Below are 20,469 nucleotides of genomic sequence, written 5' to 3'. Positions count from 1 at the left end.
ATATATATATATATATATATATATATATATATATATATATATATATATATATATATATATATATATATATATATAAAATCCATGAAGGAGCTCTCTTTTTCAAATTCAAAATTTAAATGTTCTTAGAAATGAAGGAACCAGGAATATACAAATTATATAATTCTTATACACCTGATATATATATATATATATATATATATATATATATATATATATATATATATATATATATATATACACGTTTTTACAGCCATTTTTCCCTGCTGGGGTTGGGCTTTTTCTTGAGGCAATGTTTTATGGCCGGATGCCCATCCTGACGCCAACCCTGGTCTCCTCTTACGACACACAGGGATATGGTACACCTATTCTAACCGGGGCATACACCGGGACCAGTACACTGGTACTCATTTCGCTGACCTCGGAAGGATGACAGGCTGAGTCAACCCCCTGGTGTTAATTCAGCAGCCAACGGGGCTTGAACTCAGGACCCTGGGATCCCAAGCCGCCACCCTAACCACTAAGCCAACACCAGGCTTATATATATATATATATATATACATATATATATACATATATATATATATATATATATATATATATATATATACATATATATATATATATATATATATATATATATATACATATATATATATATATATATATATATATATATATATATATATATATATATATATATATATATATATATATATATATATATATATATATATATATATATGGTGTATTATGTGATGCCGGTCGTCCATCTGTCTGTCACAGTGAGGTGAGGGACAATGACGCAGTGAGGTGTTTTTAATCATGTATCAGTGCGGTGTTTTTAATAATGTGGGAGTGAGGTGTTTTTAATAATGTGGCAGTGAGGTGTTTTTAATAATGTGGAAGTGAGGTATTTTTAATAATGTCTCAGTGCGGTGTTTTTAATAATGTGGCAGTGCGGTGTTTTTAATAATGTGGCAGTGAGGTGTTTTTAATAATGTGGCAGTGAGGTGTTTTTAATAATGTGGCAGTGAGGTGTTTTTAATAATGTGGCAGTGAGGTGTTTTTAATAATGTGGCAGTGAGGTGTTTTTAATAATGTGGAAGTGAGGTGTTTTTAATAATGTGGGAGTGAGGTGTTTTTAATAATGTGGCAGTGAGGTGTTTTTAATAATGTCTCAGTGCGGTGTTTTTAATAATGTCTCAGTGCGGTGTTTTTAATAATGTCTCAGTGAGGTGTTTTTAATAATGTGGCAGTGAGGTGTTTTTAATAATGTGGAAGTGAGGTGTTTTTAATAATGTGGCAGTGAGGTGTTTTTAATAATGTGAAAGTGAGGGGTTTTTAATAATGTGAAAGTGAGGTGTTTTTAATAATGTGGGAGTGAGGTGTTTTTAATAATGTGGGAGTGAGGTGTTTTTAATAATGTGGAAGTGAGGTGTTTTTAATAATGTCTCAGTGCGGTGTTTTTAATAATGTGGCAGTGAGGTGTTTTTAATAATGTCTCAGTGAGGTGTTTTTAATAATGTTGCAGTGAGGTGTTTTTAATAATGTGGAAGTGAGGTGTTTTTAATAATGTCTCAGTGAGGTGTTTTTAATAACGTGGAAGTGAGGTGTTTTTAATAACGTGGCAGTGAGGTGTTTTTAATAATGTCTCAGTGAGGTGTTTTTAATAATGTGGCAGTGAGGTGAGGGACAATGACGCAGTGAGGTGTTTTTAATCATGTATCAGTTAGATGTTTTTAATAACGTGTCAGTGAGGTGTTTTTAATTATGTGGAAGTGAGGTGTTTTTAATTATGTGGAAGTGAGGTGTTTTTAATAATGTGGGAGTGAGGTGTTTTTAATAATGTATCAGTGAGGTGTTTTTAATAATGTCTCAGTGCGGTGTTTTTAATAATGTGGAAGTGAGGTGTTTTTAATAACGTGGCAGTGAGGTATTTTTAATAACGTGGAAGTGAGGTGTTTTTAATAACGTGGAAGTGAGGTGTTTTTAATAACGTGGAAGTGAGGTGTTTTTAATAACGTGGAAGTGAGGTATTTTTAATAACGTGGCAATGAGGTGTTTTTAATTATGTGGAAGTGAGGTGTTTTTAATTATGTGGAAGTGAGGTGTTTTTAATAATGTGGGAGTGAGGTGTTTTTAATAACGTGGCAGTGAGGTGTTTTTAATAACGTGGCAGTGAGGTATTTTTAATAACGTGGCAGTGAGGTGTTTTTAATAACGTGGAAGTGAGGTATTTTTAATAACGTGGCAGTGAGGTGTTTTTAATAACGTGGAAGTGAGGTATTTTTAATAACGTGGAAGTGAGGTGTTTTTAATAACGTGGAAGTGAGGTGTTTTTAATAACGTGGAAGTGAGGTGTTTTTAATAACGTGGAAGTGAGGTGTTTTTAATAACGTGGCAGTGAGGTGTTTTTAATAACGTGGCAGTGAGGTATTTTTAATAATGTGGCAGTGAGGTGTTTTTAATTATGTGGAGGTGAGGTGTTTTTAATTATGTGGAAGTGAGGTGTTTTTAATAATGTGGGAGTGAGGTGTTTTTAATTATGTGGAAGTGAGGTGTTTTTAATAATGTGGCAGTGAGGTGTTTTTAATAATGTCTCAGTGCGGTGTTTTTAATAATGTGGAAGTGAGGTGTTTTTAATAATGTCTCAGTGCGGTGTTTTTAATAACGTGGCAGTGAGGTGTTTTTAATAATGTGGAAGTGAGGTGTTTTTAATAACGTCGCAGTGAGGTATTTTTAATAACGTGGAAGTGAGGTGTTTTTAATAATGTGGCAGTGAGGTGTTTTTAATTATGTGGCAGTGAGGTGTTTTTAATTATGTGGCAGTGAGGTGTTTTTAATTATGTGGCAGTGAGGTGTTTTTAATTATGTGGAAGTGAGGTGTTTTTAATAATGTGAAAGTGAGGTGTTTTTAATAATGTCTCAGTGCGGTGTTTTTAACAATGTGGCAGTGAAGTGTTTTTAATAATGTGGAAGTGAGGTGTTTTTAATAATGTATCAGTGAGGTGTTTTTAATAATGTCGCAGTGTGGTGAGGGACAATGACGCAGTGAGGTGTTTTTAATCATGTCTCAGTTAGATGTTTTTAATAACGTGTCAGTGAGGTGTTTTTAATTATGTGGAAGTGAGGTGTTTTTAATTATGTGGAAGTGAGGTGTTTTTAATAATGTGGCAGTGAGGTGTTTTTAATAATGTCTTAGTGCGGTGTTTTTAATAATGTCGCAGTGAGGTGTTTTTAATAACGTGGCAGTGAGGTGTTTTTAATAATGTGGAAGTGAGGTGTTTTTAATAATGTGGCAGTGAGGTGTTTTTAATAATGTCTTAGTGCGGTGTTTTTAATAATGTCGCAGTGAGGTGTTTTTAATAACGTGGCAGTGAGGTGTTTTTAATAATGTGGAAGTGAGGTGTTTTTAATAATGTGGAAGTGAGGTGTTTTTAATAACGTGGCAGTGAGGTGTTTTTAATAACGTGGAAGTTAGAGTGTACCAGGTGCGGTGGGACGCAAGAAGCACGCGGGCCACCATCAACTCCGCTTTATTGCGCGACCAGAAGCACACTCTTCCCACCCCTAGCGGGCGAGGCATGATATACGAAAACCCAATCACGTGACACAGCACACTCCTCCCCTCGTAAAATGACCCGTCACATAACGAACGGATAATCACAACATGACCATCGGAAACCCATCAACACTCATAATCCTCCAAGTACCGCGGCCGCACCCTGACCCGCCTCGGACGGGCAGCGCCACCAGACAGCCCAGGCTCAGACGCCTCCCGGCCCGGTCGAGGTGACACCCTCGCCGGACTCGCACTTTCCGCAACACCAGCTACCCCCGACTGCCCAGCCTGCTCGACGTCCCCGGGTAGGACGGCATCAGGCGAAGCCCCCCTCGGCGCCGGCCCAGCCAGCCCCGGCGATACAACGTCAGGTGCCGGCGACACTACCGGTGGGGGTCCAGCATCGTTCAGCTCGGGGAGGTGTGGGGGGGGGGTGACGCTGAACAGCGATCATGCATCTGGTCCACGTGCCGCTTCCACACATCCCCACCATCAGTCCGCACCATGCAATTCGCCGGCCCCAGCACCACAGAGACCACCGCCGGCACCCATTTGGAACCATGGAAATAATCGCGCACCATTACCCGCTGCCCCACCTCAAAGCTGCGCAGCCACGTCGGACGCGACATCGCCCCACTCCCCGACCCTCCAGGTCGTAGCAAATCCAGCCTGGACCGCAAAGCCCGTCCATAGAGACGAATGGCTGGCGAATCACCCATGACAGGATGAACTGCGTTCCTGTAATGGAGCAAAAAGACATCGACCACCGCCTGCACAGGTGCAACACCACCCCCCCTGCGCAAAGCCCGCTTCAACATCTTGACAAACGACTCAGCTTGGCCATTCGTCTCAGGATGATACGGTGCGGACCTTAGATGTCGAATACCATTCTGGCGCATAAACTCATCAAATACCCCCGCGATGAACTGCGGACCATTATCAGAGACCAGGATCTCCGGCAACCCTTTATTAGCAAAGATCGTCCGCAGCTTCTCTACTGTAATGTTTGCTGAAGTATGCTGCATTACTACAACCTCCGGCCATTTAGAGAATGCATCAATCACAATCAAAAACATCTTGCCATTAACCGGTCCCGCAAAATCTACATGGACCCTCTGCCAAGCTCGGCTGGCACAGGCCAGAGACCCGAAGCTCGACGCGGGTTATCAGCATCTGTCTGGCACGTGGCGCAACGCTTAACCAACTGCTCAATGTCTTTGTCCAACCCCGGCCACCACAACAGGCTACGAGCAAGACTCTTTGTCTTCATGATGCCAAGGTGACTGACATGCAGTTCTTCCAAACACCGCTGCCTGAACCTCGGTGGAATCACAGTCCTCATTCCCCACATTACGCACCATTGGACCAACGACAGCTCCGCTGCGCGTGACGTGAAAGGTTGAAATGCCGGTGTCGAAAGCAGATCGCTCCAATTCCCCGTAGAAATCGCCTGGACGACACGGGCAAGCACCGGATCACGAGCCGATTCCACCGCGACCTGCCTGGCCGTGACCGGTGCGCTTTGGACCTGGTCCAGCGCGAACACATCGACCCAGTCGCCCAACTCAGACGCAGCTGGACCCTCCGCACACGGTAAGCGTGAGAGCCCGTCGCAGTTAGCATGCTTCTCGGTGCTTCGGAACTGAATATCATAATCGTAAGCACCCAGAAACAGACACCACCGCTGTATTCGCACGGCTGCTACCACCGGCACCCCGCGTTCGGGTCTCAGGATGAATTGAAGCGGTTTGTGATCCGTCTGTAAAGTGAAATGCCGCCCCAGCAGATATTGATGAAACCTCCGCACACCCCAGACGAGGCTGAGAGCCTCACGCTCAATCTGGGCATATCCGCGCTCTGCTGTGGACAGGGTCCGGGATGCAAAACAAACAGGCCGCTCGGAACCATCGTCCATCCTGTGGGAGAGCACTGCCCTGATGCCATATGCAGAGCTGTCGCATGCCAATAGGAGCGGACGCGCAGGCTCGTAGTGCACGAGGACCGTATCCTCTGTGAGCAGCCGCTTGACGCGGTCGAACGACGCCTGGTGTGCAGGCCCCCAAGCCCAGCGCTCGTCCTTCTTGAGTAACCGCGTTAACGGCGCAAGTTGTGAGCTGAGCCCGCGCACGAACCTTTGGTAATACTGGGCCATGCCAATGAACGAGCGCAGCTGCGTCTTGTCGCGAGGCGGTGGCATGCGCTGAATCGCCTCCACCTTCCGAGGACCTTTCAACAGCCCCTCCGGCGTGATGATGTGCCCGAGATATTCCAAGCGCTGCTTGAAGAACGCGCACTTGTCCCTGTTGAAGCGCAGGCCGCACGCTTCTAGCTTTGTCAGCACTCGGGCAATGTTCGCAAGATGCTCGTCCGCCGTTTTCCCCGCAATGAGCACATCGTCCAGGTAGGTCTGAGCGGGCAGGCCAATGCAAACCTGATCCATAGCTTTCTGCCACAAAGCTGGGGCCGAAGCAATCCCAAAACAGAGTCGGGTATATCGATAGAGTCCTTGACACGTGTTGATTGTTAAAAGCTCGCTACTCCCGGGATCCATCGGCAGGTGAAAATATGCATCACGCAGGTCCAGCTTCGTGAAGTATTGACTCCCCGCCAATCGCGCATATATCTCATCGATTGACGGCAGTGGATATTGCTCCACGCTGAGCCCCGGGTTAACCGTGGATTTGAAGTCTCCGCACAATCGGACGTCTCCATTCCGTTTCAGCACCGTGACAACCGGGGTGGCCCAATCTGAGCACGACACCCGTTCGATCACTCCACAGGCCTCCAGCCTATCCAGTTCACCCTTGACCTTGTCCCGCAGGGCATACGGCACCGGACGCGGTTTACAAAACCGAGGAACCACCCCCTCCTTCAAGAAGAGCTTCGCCTCCATGCCCTTGAGTTTTCCAAGGTCGTCGCTAAACAACCCTTGATGTCTTTGAAGAATCTCCTCCAACTGATCCTCCCACTGGCTCGGCACGGGTTGCACAAGGTTAACTGCGGCCCAGTCTAGCCTGATGCGGGTCATCCAATCTCGGCCGAGGAGAGACGGCCCCCTCCCCCGTACGACGTATACCCGAAGCGTGGCGACCTGGCCCAGATACCGCACAGACACGTCTGCCATCCCGACTGGCGTTATCTTCTCGCGGGTGTACGTGAACAGCGAGAGGTTTGACCTGATAAGCTTCAAGCCGTTGAGTCTACGCGTGGTCTGTTCGCCGATGAGCGACACCGCTGCTCCCGTATCGACCTGGAACGTGATCGGCGTTTCGTTCACTTCAACTTCCACCGTCATCGGGCGCACTGTCGCCGGGCCAATTGAAAACAGGCTCAACAACGGCCGCTGGTTCCGCCCCGAGTCGCCTCGCACATCGCCGTCCATGACCTTAACGGTGGCCGGCGCCCCACGGCACACACGCGCCAAATGACCCACCTTGTGACAATTCAAACACACGTTGCCTTTATACGGGCATGCACGGCGCAGGTGTCGACCTCCACATCCCAAGCATGTCCGCGGGGTCACCTCTCCGCACGCGCGGCCGCGTGGCGACGTCCGACCCGCATCGAAGGTCGTGTGCGCGTCCCGGGGTGCTCGCGACACCGCGTGGCCGGTGATGGCTCGAACATCCCCGCGAGTCTGCTCGACCGCTGTAGCCGTGCTGACCACCGAGTCGAATGTAATGGCTTCATCCTTCAGCCGTAAAACCGCTGAAACCATTTTCGCATCTTGTAAACCAGCAATAAAACGATCTCTGAGCCGAGCTGACCGCTCCCCCGCCGTGAACTTGCAGGCCACGGAAGAATGCTTAATCCGCGCCACGAACTCAGCGACGCGTTCCTCTGCCCCTTTCGAGAGGAGATCGAACTGGAATCGAGCGAGCTGTAATGACTTCTCCGGCGCCATGTGTGCTTTCATTTTCTCCACAATGTCCCGAAATGCCAGCCCGTCATCCCGGGGCCTGTTCGGTGCCACTAAATCACCCAGCAGCCGATAATGCTCAGGCGAAAGCGAAGCGAGCAAGATCGACTTTTGCTTGCTCTCGTCGACCACATCGTTCGCGTGGAAATAGCATTCCAATTGCTCCGAAAACAATTCGAAGTCGTCCCCGTCGAAAACGGGCATAAGTCCATATTCAACCATCCTCGTCAGCCAACTAGAGTGTACGAGGTGCAGTGGGACGCAAGAAGCACGCGGGCCAGCATCTACTCCGCTTTATTGCGCGACCAGAAGCACACTCTTCCCACCCCTAGCGGGCAAGGCATGATATACGAAAACCCAATCACGTGACACAGCACAGAAGTGAGGTGTTTTTAATAATGTGGAAGTGAGGTGTTTTTAATAATGTGGAAGTGAGGTGTTTTTAATTATGTCTCAGTGAGGTGTTTTTAATAATGTGGAATTGAGATGTTTTTAATAATGTGGTAGTGAAGTCAGGTCAGGTTCGATCTGTGACCTGCTCCAGGTACCATGTAAACCTGTACTAACCTGTTCCATGGTCGGGTTGTCGGCGACTAAACCGTCTCCCCCACCAGGTTTTCTGGTGAGGAGGGTGTTTGGATATGGACATCCAGCAGGATTAAAAACAAAACCTGTCAAAGGGCGGAGGAGCTCCTTGTGAGCCAACGGCCATCCATATCTAGTGCCCAACTGTGTCTGCGGACGTCCTCCTGCAGTTGGGTCACTTCTTATTAGGAGGTTAGTGGCAGGACTTGCACTCCGGCCACCGTAAAACCCTTCATTCCGCAAAACGCAAAAAAATCTGAAAACCCACTCCGTGGGAGTACCTCCTGTGCAGCTTCCCTTCGCAGGGCAGCTCACCGGATGATGGGATTGGGGCAAAGCCTTCGGGACACCCAATCTTTGATGATAGGAGGGAAACCACGGGGTAACATCCCTGTGTCAGATTGCGGGAGAGTGTGTCGGAGTGGTGCTGAGGTGTCGTCCACCAGACGGCCGTCTCCTTGGGTTAACCTGAGGCGGTCCCTTCGGGTGGGTGCCTGGAATGTCCTATCCCTAAGAGATGATGATCACCTATCTCTGTTATCATCTGAGCTCAAGCGTTTGGACATCGGGATTGCAGCTCTCGCTGAGGTTCGGAGACTGGATTGCGGTGAGATAATGGTGGGTGGTTACACCTACTATTGGTCTGGTCGCTCTGATGGTTACCATACCCAAGGAGTTGCTGTAGCTGTGTCCAATAAGCTGACCCCAATGATAATTGAGGTAACACCGGTCAACGAGCATATTATGAGATTAAGGATTCGTCACTCCTTCGGTGTCATTTCCCTGGTCTCTGTTTATGCTCCGACTGAGGCGAGTGATCTCACCGTGAAGGATGCATTCTACGCCACACTCGAGTCTGTGGTTGATCAGTGCCCCAGAGGAGATACACTTCTAGTCTTGGGGGATTTCAATGCATCGACTGGAACTGATAGGGATGGTTATGAGGTGTGTGTTGGTCCTCATGGGTCAGGAACTATGAACCAGAATAGCACTAAGTTCCTTGACTTTGCAAGAAGTCATGGACTTAGGGTGGCTGGTTCATGGTTTCAGCGCCCACAAGCTCATCGCTGGACTTGCTATTCCAACGCTGGCGGTGTGGCAAAGGAGATTGACCATGTCCTCATTGACGGTCGTTGGAGGATGATCCAGAACTGCAGGGTCTACCGGAGTGCTCAGTTCCTCAATACTGACCACAGGCTTGTTGTAGCAACTCTAAAGCTGCACCTTAAATCCTGGAGAATGGTACCATCCCAGCCTAGGCTGGATGTTGCCAAGCTCAGGAATGAGAGAGTAGCTGAGGGGTTTGCGAACAGGCTGAGTGGACACTTGGGGGGGGGGGGGGTCTGGGTGCTTTGGGGGGTCCTGAAGAGTTGTGGAGCACCTACAAGACCACCGTCCTTGATGTTACCGGTGGATGCCTTGGAGCTCACTGCAGGGCAAAGAAGAATTTTGTCTCTCAAGGGACACTGGATACCATTTACCAGAGTCGCAGGGCCAGCCTGAATGGCAGAGCTGAGCTGTTCAGGGAGCTGAGGCGTAAAACTGTACGTGCACTGAGGGTTGACAAGGAGGCCTATGTGCGAGGAATCTGTGAGGGGGTAGAGCATCACCTGTGGACAGGTGATTCTCGTCCCGCTTACAGGGGAATTCGTGCATTACGTTCATCCAAGCCCATCCCTCGGAGCACTGCAGTTCGAGCAGAGAGTGGTAGGCTCTTGACAGAGGAGTCTGAAGTGAAGGCCCGCTGGGCCGGTTACTTTGAGCGGTTGTACCAGGCTGATCCCCCAGCTGTCGAGTTGGACGTCAAGGGTGTTACAATCCCTGTTGCTGACCCTCGAATCAACTGTGATCCACCTTCGCTTGTGGAAGCACGGGCTGCGGTGAACCAGTTGAAACGGGGCAAAGCTCCAGGGATCTGTGGCATCCATGCCGAACTTCTCAAGGCTGGTGGAAATGCTGCATTCGTATCGTTGCATGCAGTTTTGTGCTCTGCCTGGAACACAGGCATCATCCCAACTGACTGGAAGAGGGGCCTTGTTGTCCCTCTCTGGAAAGGGAAGGGTGATCGCCAAGAATGCAACAACTACCGAGGGGTGACGCTGCTCTCAGTGCCGGGCAAGGTCTTTGCTCGGATAATTCTTGATAGGGTTCGCCACCATCTGCTTGAGCACCAGCGTCCAGAGCAGTCAGGCTTTACACCAAAGAGGTCAACGATTGACCGTATCCTTGCACTTCGTGTCCTCACCGAACGCAGACGAGAGTTTCGGCAGGGGCTGCTTGCAGCCTATGTTGATCTCTGTAAAGCGTTCGATTCAGTGAATCGGGATGTCCTCTGGAGGATTATTGGTCTTCGTGGGGTGCCACCAAAACTGATTGATCTGATGTCTGAACTCTACTCTGGTACTGAGAGTGCTGTGAAGTGTGGTGGTACCATCTCTGACTTATTTCCAGTTGTTACTGGAAGGTTACAGTGAGGTGTTTTTAATCATGTATCAGTGAGGTGTTTTTAATTATGTGGAATTGAGGTGTTTTAATCATGTATCAGTGAGATGTTTTTAATTATGTATCAGTGAGGTGTTTTTAATAATATATCAGTGAGGTGTTTTTAATCATTTATCAGTGAGGTGTTTTTAATAATGTGGCAGTGAGTTGTTTTTAATCATGTATCAGTGAGGTGTTGTTAATAATGTGGAAGTGAGGTGTTTTTAATACCATGGCAGTGAGGTGTTTTTAATAATGTGGATTTGAGGTGTTTTAATACCATGGCAGTGAGGTGTTTTTAATAATGTGGAAGTGAGGTGTTTTTAATAACGTGGCAGTGAGGTGTTTTTAATAATGTGGAAGTGAGGTGTTTTTAATAATGTGGAAGTGAGGTCTTTTTAATAATGTGGCAGTGAGGTGAGGGACAATGACGCAGTGAGGTTTTTTTTAATCATGTAACAGTTAGATGTTTTTAATAACGTGTCAGTGAGGTATTTTTAATTATGTGGAAGTGAGGTGTTTTTAATAATGTGAAAGTGAGGTGTTTTTAATAATGTTGCAGTGAGGTGTTTTTAATAATGTGGTAGTGAGGTGTTTTTAATAATGTGGGAGTGAGGTGTTTTTAATAATGTGAAAGTGAGGTGTTTTTAATAATGTGGGAGTGAGGTGTTTTTAATAATGTGGGAGTGAGGTGTTTTTAATAATGTATCAGTGAGGTGTTTTTAATAATGTGGGAGTGAGGTGTTTTTAATAATGTGGCAGTGAAGTGTTTTTAATCATGTGGACTTGAGGTGTTTTTAATAATGTGGAAGGAGGTGTTTTTAATGCCATAGCAGTGAGGTGTTTTTAATAATGTGAAAGTGAAGTGTTTTTAATCATGTGTCAGTGAGATATTTTTAATTATGTATCAGTGAAGTGTTTTTAATAATGTATCAGTGAGGTGTTTTTAATAATGTATCAGTGAGGTGTTTTTAATAATGTGGCAGTGAGGTGTTTTTAATCATGTATCAGTGAGGTGTTGTTAATAATGTGGAAGTGAGGTGTTTTTAATTATGTGGCAGTGAGATGTTTTTAATAATGTGGGAGTGAGGTGTTTTTAATAATGTGGGAGTGAGGTGTTTTTAATCATGTGGAGTGAGGTGTTTTTAATCATGTGGAATTGAGGTGTTTTTAATAATGTGGAATTGAAGTGTTTTAATCATGTATCATTGAGGTGTTTTTAATCATGTGGAATTGAGGTGTTTTAATCGTGTATCAGTGAGATGTTTTTAATTATGTATCAGTGAGGTGTTTTTAATAATGTATCAGTGAGGTGTTTTTAATTATGTATCAGTGAAGTGTTTTTAATAATGTATCAGTGAGGTGTTTTTAATAATGTATCAGTGAGGTGTTTTTAATAATGTGGCAGTGAGGTGTTTTTAATTATGTTGCAGTGAGGTGTTTTTAATACCATGGCAGTGAGGTGTTTTTAATAATGTGGATTTGAGGTGTTTTTAATACCATGGCAGTGAGGTGTTTTTAATAATGTGGATTTGAGGTGTTTTTAATCATGTATCAGTGAGGTGTTTTTAATCATGTATCAGTGAGGTGTTTTTAATTATGTGGAATTGAGGAGTTTATAGTCATGTATCAGTGAGGTGTTTTTAATAATGTGGAAGGAGGTGTTTTTAATGTGGAAGTGAAGTGTTTTTAATCATGTGTCAGTGAAGTGTTTTTAATAATGTGGAGTGAGGTGTTTTTAATAATGTGGCAGTGAGGTGTTTTTAATAATGTGGCAGTGAGGTGTTTTTAATAATGTGGCAGTGAGGTGTTTTTAATTATTAAAAACACCTCACTGATACATAATTAAAAACACCTCACTGCCACATTATTAAAAACACCTCACTGCCACATTATTAAAAACACCTCACTGCCACATTATTAAAAACACCTCACTGCCACATTATTAAAAACACCTCACTCCACATTATTAAAAACACTTCACTGACACATGATTAAAAACACTTCACTTCCACATTAAAAACACCTCCTTCCACATTATTAAAAACACCTCACTGATACATAATTAAAAACACCTCACTGCCACATTATGTATCAGTGAGGTGTTTTTAATTATGTATCAATGAGGTGTTTTTAATAATGTATCAGTGAGGTGTTTTTAATAATGTATCAGTGAGGTGTTTTTAATAATGTGGCAGTGAGGTGTTTTTAATCATGTATCAGTGAGATGTTTTTAATAATGTATCAGTGAGGTGTTTTTAATAATGTGGCAGTGAGGTGAGGGACAATGACGCAGTGAGGTGTTTTTAATAATGTGGCAGTGAGGTGGAGGACAATGACGCAGTGAGGTTTTTTAATCATGTATCAGTTAGATGTTTTTAATAATGTATCAGTGAGGTGTTTTTAATAATGTATCAGTGAGGTGTTTTTAATAATGTATCAGTGAGGTGTTTTTAATAATGTATCAGTGAGGTGTTTTTAATAATGTATCAGTGAGGTGTTTTTAATAATGTGGCAGTGAGGTGTTTTTAATCATGTATCAGTGAGGTGTTTTTAATAATGTATCAGTGAGGTGTTTTTAATTATGTGGCAGTGAGGTGTTTTTAATACCATGGCAGTGAGGTGTTTTTAATAATGTGGATTTGAGGTGTTTTTAATACCATGGCAGTGAGGTGTTTTTAATAATGTGGATTTGAGGTGTTTTTAATCATGTATCAGTGAGGTGTTTTTAATCATGTATCAGTGAGGTGTTTTTAATTATGTGGAATTGAGGTGTTTATAGTCATGTATCAGTGAGGTGTTTTTAATAATGTGGAAGGAGGTGTTTTTAATAATGTGGCAGTGAAGTGTTTTTAATCATGTGGGAGTGAGGTGTTTTTAACAATGTGGAATTGAGGTGTTTTTAATCATGTATCAGTGAGGAGTTTTTAATAATGTGTCAGTGAAGTGTTTTTAATAATGTGGAGTGAGGTTTTTTTAATAATGTGGCAGTGAGGTGTTTTTAATAATGTGGCAGTGAGGTGTTTTTAATAATGTGGCAGTGAGGTGTTTTTAATAATGTGGCAGTGAGGTGTTTTTAATAATGTGGCAGTGAGGTGTTTTTAATAATGTGGCAGTGAGGTGTTTTTAATAATGTGGCAGTGAGGTGTTTTTAATAATGTGGAAGTGAAGTGTTTTTATCATGTGGAATTGAGGTGTTTTTAATAATGTGGCAGTGAGGTGTTTTTAATAATGTGGAAGTGAGGTGTTTTTAATAATGTGGCAGTGAGGTGAGGGACAATGACGCAGTGAGGTGTTTTTAATAATGTGGCAGTGAGGTGGAGGACAATGACGCAGTGAGGTTTTTTAATCATGTATCAGTTAGATGTTTTTAATAATGTATCAGTGAGGTGTTTTTAATAATGTATCAGTGAGGTGTTTTTAATAATGTGGCAGTGAGGTGTTTTTAATAATGTGGCAGTGAGGTGTTTTTAATAATGTGGCAGTGAGGTGTTTTTAATTATGTGGAAGTGAGGTGTTTTTAATACCATGGCAGTGAGGTGTTTTTAATAATGTGGAAGTGAAGTGTTTTTATCATGTGGAATTGAGGTGTTTTTAATAATGTGGCAGTGAGGTGTTTTTAATAATGTGGCAGTGAGGTGAGGGACAATGACGCAGTGAGGTGTTTTTAATAATGTGGCAGTGAGGTGGAGGACAATGACGCAGTGAGGTTTTTTAATCATGTATCAGTTAGATGTTTTTAATAATGTATCAGTGAGGTGTTTTTAATAATGTATCAGTGAGGTGTTTTTAATAATGTGGCAGTGAGGTGTTTTTAATAATGTGGCAGTGAGGTGTTTTTAATTATGTGGAAGTGAGGTGTTTTTAATACCATGGCAGTGAGGTGTTTTTAATAATGTGGATTTGAGGTGTTTTTAATACCATGGCAGTGAGGTGTTTTTAATAATGTGGATTTGAGGTGTTTTTAATCATGTATCAGTGAGGTGTTTTTAATCATGTATCAGTGAGGTGTTTTTAATAATGTGGAAGGAGGTGTTTTTAATGTGGAAGTGAAGTGTTTTTAATCATGTGTCAGTGAAGTGTTTTTAATAATGTGGAGTGAGGTGTTTTTAATAATGTGGCAGTGAGGTGTTTTTAATAATGTGGCAGTGAGGTGTTTTTAATAATGTTGCAGTGAGGTGTTTTTAATAATGTGGCAGTGAGGTGTTTTTAATAATGTGGAAGTGAGGTGTTTTTAATAATGTGGCAGTGAGGTGAGGGACAATGACGCAGTGAGGTGTTTTTAATAATGTGGCAGTGAGGTGGGGGACAATGACGCAGTGAGGTTTTTTAATCATGTATCAGTTAGATGTTTTTAATAATGTGGAAGTGAGTTGTTTTTAATTATGTGGAAGTGAGGTGTTTTTAATAATGTGGGAGTGAGGTGTTTTTAATAATGTGGCAGTGAGGTGAGGGACAATGACGCAGTGAGGTTTTTTAATCATGCAACAGTTAGATGTTTTTAATAACGTGTCAGTGAGGTATTTTTAATTATGTGGAAGTGAGGTGTTTTTAATAATGTGAAAGTGAGGTGTTTTTGATAATGTGGCAGTGAGGTGTTTTTAATAATGTGGGAGTGAGGTGTTTTTAATAATGTGGGAGTGAGGTTTTTTTAATAATGTATCAGTGAGGTGTTTTTAATAATGTGGAAGTGAGGTGTTTTTAATAATGTGGCAGTGAGGTGTTTTTAATAATGTGGAAGTGAGGTGTTTTTAATAATGTGGAAGTGAGGTGTTTTTAATAATGTGGGAGTGAGGTGTTTTTAATAATGTGGGAGTGAGGTGTTTTTAATAATGTGGGAGTGAGGTGTTTTTAATAATGTGGGAGTGAGGTGTTTTTAATAATGTGGGAGTGAGGTGTTTTTAATTATGTGGATTTGAGGTGTTTTTAATTGTGGAATTGAGGTGTTTTTAATAATGTGGCAGTGAAGTGTTTTTAATCATGTGGACTTGAGGTGTTTTTAACAATGTGGAATTGAGGTGTTTTTAATCATGTATCAGTGAGGTGTTTTTAATAATGTGGAAGGAGGTGTTTTTAATACCATAGCAGTGAGGTGTTTTTAATCATGTATCAGTGAAGTGTTTTTAATAATGTGGCAGTGAGGTGTTTTTAATCATGTATCAGTGAGGTGTTGTTAATAATGTGGAAGTGAGGTGTTTTTAATTATGTGGCAGTGAGATGTTTTTTAATAATGTTGCAGTGAGGTGTTTTTAATAATGTGGGAGTGAGGTGTTTTTAATCATGTGGAGTGAGGTGTTTTTAATCATGTGGAATTGAGGTGTTTTTAATAATGTGGAATTGAAGTGTTTTAATCATGTATCAGTGAGATGTTTTTAATTATGTATCAGTGAGGTGTTTTTAATAATGTATCAGTGAGGTGTTTTTAATAATATATCAGTGAGGTGTTTTAATCATGTATCAGTGAGGTGTTTTTAATAATGTGGCAGTGAGTTGTTTTTAATCATGTATCAGTGAGGTGTTGTTAATAATGTGGAAGTGAGGTGTTTTTAATTATGTGGCAGTGAGGTGTTTTTAATACCATGGCAGTGAGGTGTTTTTAATAATGTGGTTTGAGGTGTTTTTAATATCATGGCAGTGAGGTGTTTTTAATAATGTGGATTTGAGGTGTTTTTAATCATGTATCAGTGAGGTGTTTTTAATCATGTATCAGTGAGGTGTTTTTAATTATGTGGAATTGAGGTGTTTATAGTCATGTATCAGTGAGGTGTTTTTAATAATGTGGAAGGAGGTGTTTTTAATAATGTGGAAGTGAAGTGTTTTTCATCATGTGTCAGTGAGATGTTTTTAATAATGTGGCAGTGAGGTGTTTTTAATAATGTGGCAGTGAGGTGTTTTTAATAATGTGGCAGTGAGGTGTTTTTAATTATGTCGCAGTGAGGTGTTTTTAATAATGTGAGTGAGGTGTTTTTAATGTGGGAGTGAGGTGTTTTTAATAATGTGGCAGTGAGGTGAGGGACAATGACGCAGTGAGGTTTTTTTTAATCATGTAACAGTTAGATGTTTTTAATAACGTGTCAGTGAGGTGTTTTTAATAATGTGAAAGTGAGGTGTTTTTAATAATGTGGGAGTGAGGTGTTTTTAATAATGTGGGAGTGAGGTGTTTTTAATAATGTATCAGTGAGGTGTTTTTAATAACGTGGCAGTGAGGTGTTTTTAATAATGTGGCAGTGAGGTGTTTTTAATCATGTGGGAGTGAAGTGTTTTTAATCATGTGGGAGTGAGGTGTTTTTAATAATGTGGGAGTGAGGTGTTTTTAATAACGTGGCAGTGAGGTGAGGGACAATGACGCAGTGAGGTTTTTTTTAATCATGTAACAGTTAGATGTTTTTAATAATGTGAAAGTGAGGTGTTTTTAATAATGTGGGAGTGAGGTGTTTTTAATAATGTGAAAGTGAGGTGTTTTTAATAATGTGGGAGTGAGGTGTTTTTAATAATGTATCAGTGAGGTGTTTTTAATAATGTGGTAGTGAGGTGTTTTTAATAATGTGGAAGTGAGGTGTTTTTAATAATGTGGGAGTGAGGTGTTTTTAATAATGTATCAGTGAGGTGTTTTTAATAATGTGGCAGTGAGGTGTTTTTAATAACGTGGCAGTGAGGTGTTTTTAATAACGTGGGAGTGAGGTGTTTTTAATAATGTGGGAGTGAGGTGTTTTTAATAATGTGGGAGTGAGGTGTTTTTAATAATGTGGCAGTGAGGTGAGGGACAATGACGCAGTGAGGTTTTTTTAAATCATGTAACAGTTAGATGTTTTTAATAACGTGTCAGTGAGGTATTTTTAATTGTGTGGAAGTGAGGTGTTTTTAATAATGTGGCAGTGAGGTGTTTTTAATAATGTGGAAGTGAGGTGTTTTTAATAATGTGGAAGTGAGGTGTTTTTAATGATGTGGGAGTGAGGTGTTTTTAATTATGAGGAATTGAGGTGTTTTTAATAATGTGGCAGTGAAGTGTTTTTAATCATGTGGGAGTGAGGTGTTTTTAACAATGTGGAATTGAGGTGTTTTTAATCATGTATCAGTGAGGAGTTTTTAATAATGTGGCAGTGAGGTGTTTTTAATAATGTGGCAGTGAGGTGTTTTTAATAATGTGGCAGTGAGGTGTTTTTAATAATGTGGCAGTGAGGTGTTTTTAATAATGTGGCAGTGAGGTGTTTTTAATAATGTGGCAGTGAGGTGTTTTTAATAATGTGGAAGTGAGGTCTTTTTAATAATGTGGCAGTGAAGTGTTTTTAGTCATGTGGAATTGAGGTGTTTTTAATAATGTGGCAGTGAGGTGTTTTTAATAATGTGGCAGTGAGGTGTTTTTAATAATGTGGCAGTGAGGTGAGGGACAATGACGCAGTGAGGTTTTTTTAATCATGTATCAGTTAGATGTTTTTAATAACGTGTCAGTGAGGTGTTTTTAATAATGTAAAAGTGAGGTGTTTTTAATAATGTGGGAGTGAGGAGTTTTTAATAATGTATCAGTGAGGTGTTTTTAATAATGTGGCAGTGAGGTGTTTTTAATAATGTGGCAGTGAGGTGTTTTTAATAATGTGGAAGTGAGGTGTTTTTACTAATGTGGAAGTGAGGTGTTTTTACTAATGTGGAAGTGAGGTGTTTTTACTAATGTGGGAGTGAGGTGTTTTTAATAATGTGGGAGTGAGGTGTTTTTAATAATGTGGGAGTGAGGTGTTTTTAATAATGTATGAGTGAGGTGTTTTTAATTATGTGGAATTGAGGTGTTTTTAATTATGTGGAATTGAGGTGTTTTTAATAATGTGGCAGTGAAGTGTTTTTAATCATGTGGACTTGAGGTGTTTTTAACAATGTGGAATTGAGGTGTTTTTAATCATGTATCAGTGAGGTTTTTTTAATAATGTGGCAGTGAGATGTTTTTAATAATGTGGAAGTGAGGTGTTTTTAATAATGTGGCAGTGAGGTGTTTTTAATAATGTGGAAGTGAGGTCTTTTTAATAATGTGGCAGTGAAGTGTTTTTAATCATGTGGAATTGAGGTGTTTTTAATAATGTGGCAGTGAGGTGTTTTTAATAATGTGGCAGTGAGGTGAGGGACAATGACGCAGTGAGGTTTTTTTAATCATGTATCAGTGAGGTGTTTTTAATAATGTGGAAGGAGGTGTTTTTAATACCATAGCAGTGAGGTGTTTTTAATAATGTGGAAGTGAAGTGTTTTTAATCATGTGTCAGTGAGATGTTTTTAATCATGTATCAGTGAAGTGTTTTTAATAATGTGGGAGTGAGGTGTTTTTAATAATGTGGGAGTGAGGTGTTTTTAATCATGTATCAGTGAGGTGTTTTTAATCATGTGGAATTGAGGTGTTTTAATCATGTAACAGTGAGATGTTTTTAATTATGTATCAGTGAAGTGTTTTTAATTATGTATCAGTGAGGTGTTTTTAATTATGTATCAGTGAGTTGTTTTTAATAATGTATCAGTGAAGTGTTTTTAATTATGTATCAGTGAGGTGTTTTTAATCATGTATCAGTGAGGTGTTTTTAATCATGTATCAGTGAGGTGTTGTTAATAATGTGGAAGTGAGGTGTTTTTAATTATGTGGCAGTGAGGTGTTTTTAATTATGTGGCAGTGAGGTGTTTTTAATACCATGGCAGTGAGGTGTTTTTAATAATGTGGAAGTGAGGTGTTTTTAATACCATGGCAGTGAGGTGTTTTTAATAACGTGGCAGTGAGGTGTTTTTAATAATGTGGCAGTGAGATGTTTTTAATCATGTATCAGTGAAGTGTTTTTAATAATGTGGAAGTGAGGTGTTTTTAATAACGTGGCAGTGAGGTGTTTTTAATAATGTGGCAGTGAGATGTTTTTAATCATGTATCAGTGAAGTGTTTTTAATAATGTGGAAGTGAGGTGTTTTTAATAACGTGGCAGTGAGGTGTTTTTAATAATGTGGCAGTGAGATGTTTTTAATCATGTATCAGTGAAGTGTTTTTAATAATGTGGAAGTGAGGTGTTTTTAATAATGTGGCAGTGAGGTGTTTTTAATAACGTGGAAGTGAGGTGTTTTTAATAATGTGGAAGTGAGGTGTTTTTAATAATGTGGCAGCGAGGTGTTTTTTAATACCATGGCAGTGAGGTGTTTTTTAATACCATGGCAGTGAGGTGTTTTTAATACCATGGCAGTGAGGTGTTTTTAATACCATGGCAGTGAGGTGTCGTTTTCAACTTTCACGTTTCATATTTGGTACATAGGTGCAGACTGTGGAGATGGTGTGTCGTGACATACGTTCCTCATCTAAAGTGGTTGCCATGGCAACCAGGATGCTGTTTTCCATGTTGTCGCACAATTCTGTATATACCTTCTTGTTCGGATGTATATTGTGCTCACTTGCGTTCTTGTTGTCCATTGGTACCGTTTGCTGCCTTGGCAGATTTGCTCTTCCCTCCACAAAGCTGGTTTTCTGTGAAAGGCCTTAAAAAAAAACACTTTTTTTGTGTACAATGTAGAGGCTCGTGGACGAGTTGGAACACTAAACAGATTTGGGACCCAACAAAAAAATGGAACATCAGAAAGAGAAGGGGAGAGGGGACATCAGCAGCAAGGACATCAATGGAGACTCAGACTTTCGTCCTCCTGCACAGGTACTGCAGTGCACACCCCATGATCCAGTGAATCCATGACTCCCCAGGCCTGACCCAGATGTCTGTTGACCTCTGGCTCACAGCCAGCAGAAACATGGATATCACTGTCAAGGTAAGTGAATCTCTTCGTGACCTCAACATCCTCACCACAAACAGGTACAGACAGGACAGCAGCATCCAAGATGTCACCGAAAGCCTGGATCTTAGTTTTGACCCAGGAAACCCGTAATTCCAGTGGCTCCGACTCCTCATTCAGCACCTCGAGG

The 20,469-nt window shown here is 41.7% G+C and overlaps 1 protein-coding gene across 1 annotated transcript in view; it reads left to right on the top strand.

The window, feature by feature from the left end:
* UTP18 (UTP18 small subunit processome component) overlaps positions 1-20,469 on the top strand; it is a 52,367-nt gene that overhangs the window by 16,886 nt on the left and 15,012 nt on the right. The gene's annotated exons all lie outside the window — the stretch shown is intronic.

This window comes from Eptatretus burgeri, chromosome 17, assembly GCF_056783735.1.
Source record: "Eptatretus burgeri isolate ZD-2024b chromosome 17, Ebu_testis_v1, whole genome shotgun sequence".
Taxonomy (NCBI): domain Eukaryota; kingdom Metazoa; phylum Chordata; class Myxini; order Myxiniformes; family Myxinidae; genus Eptatretus; species Eptatretus burgeri.
The sequence above is the reverse complement of the archived record's forward strand: the minus strand, read 5'-3'. Positions and strand labels throughout refer to the sequence as shown.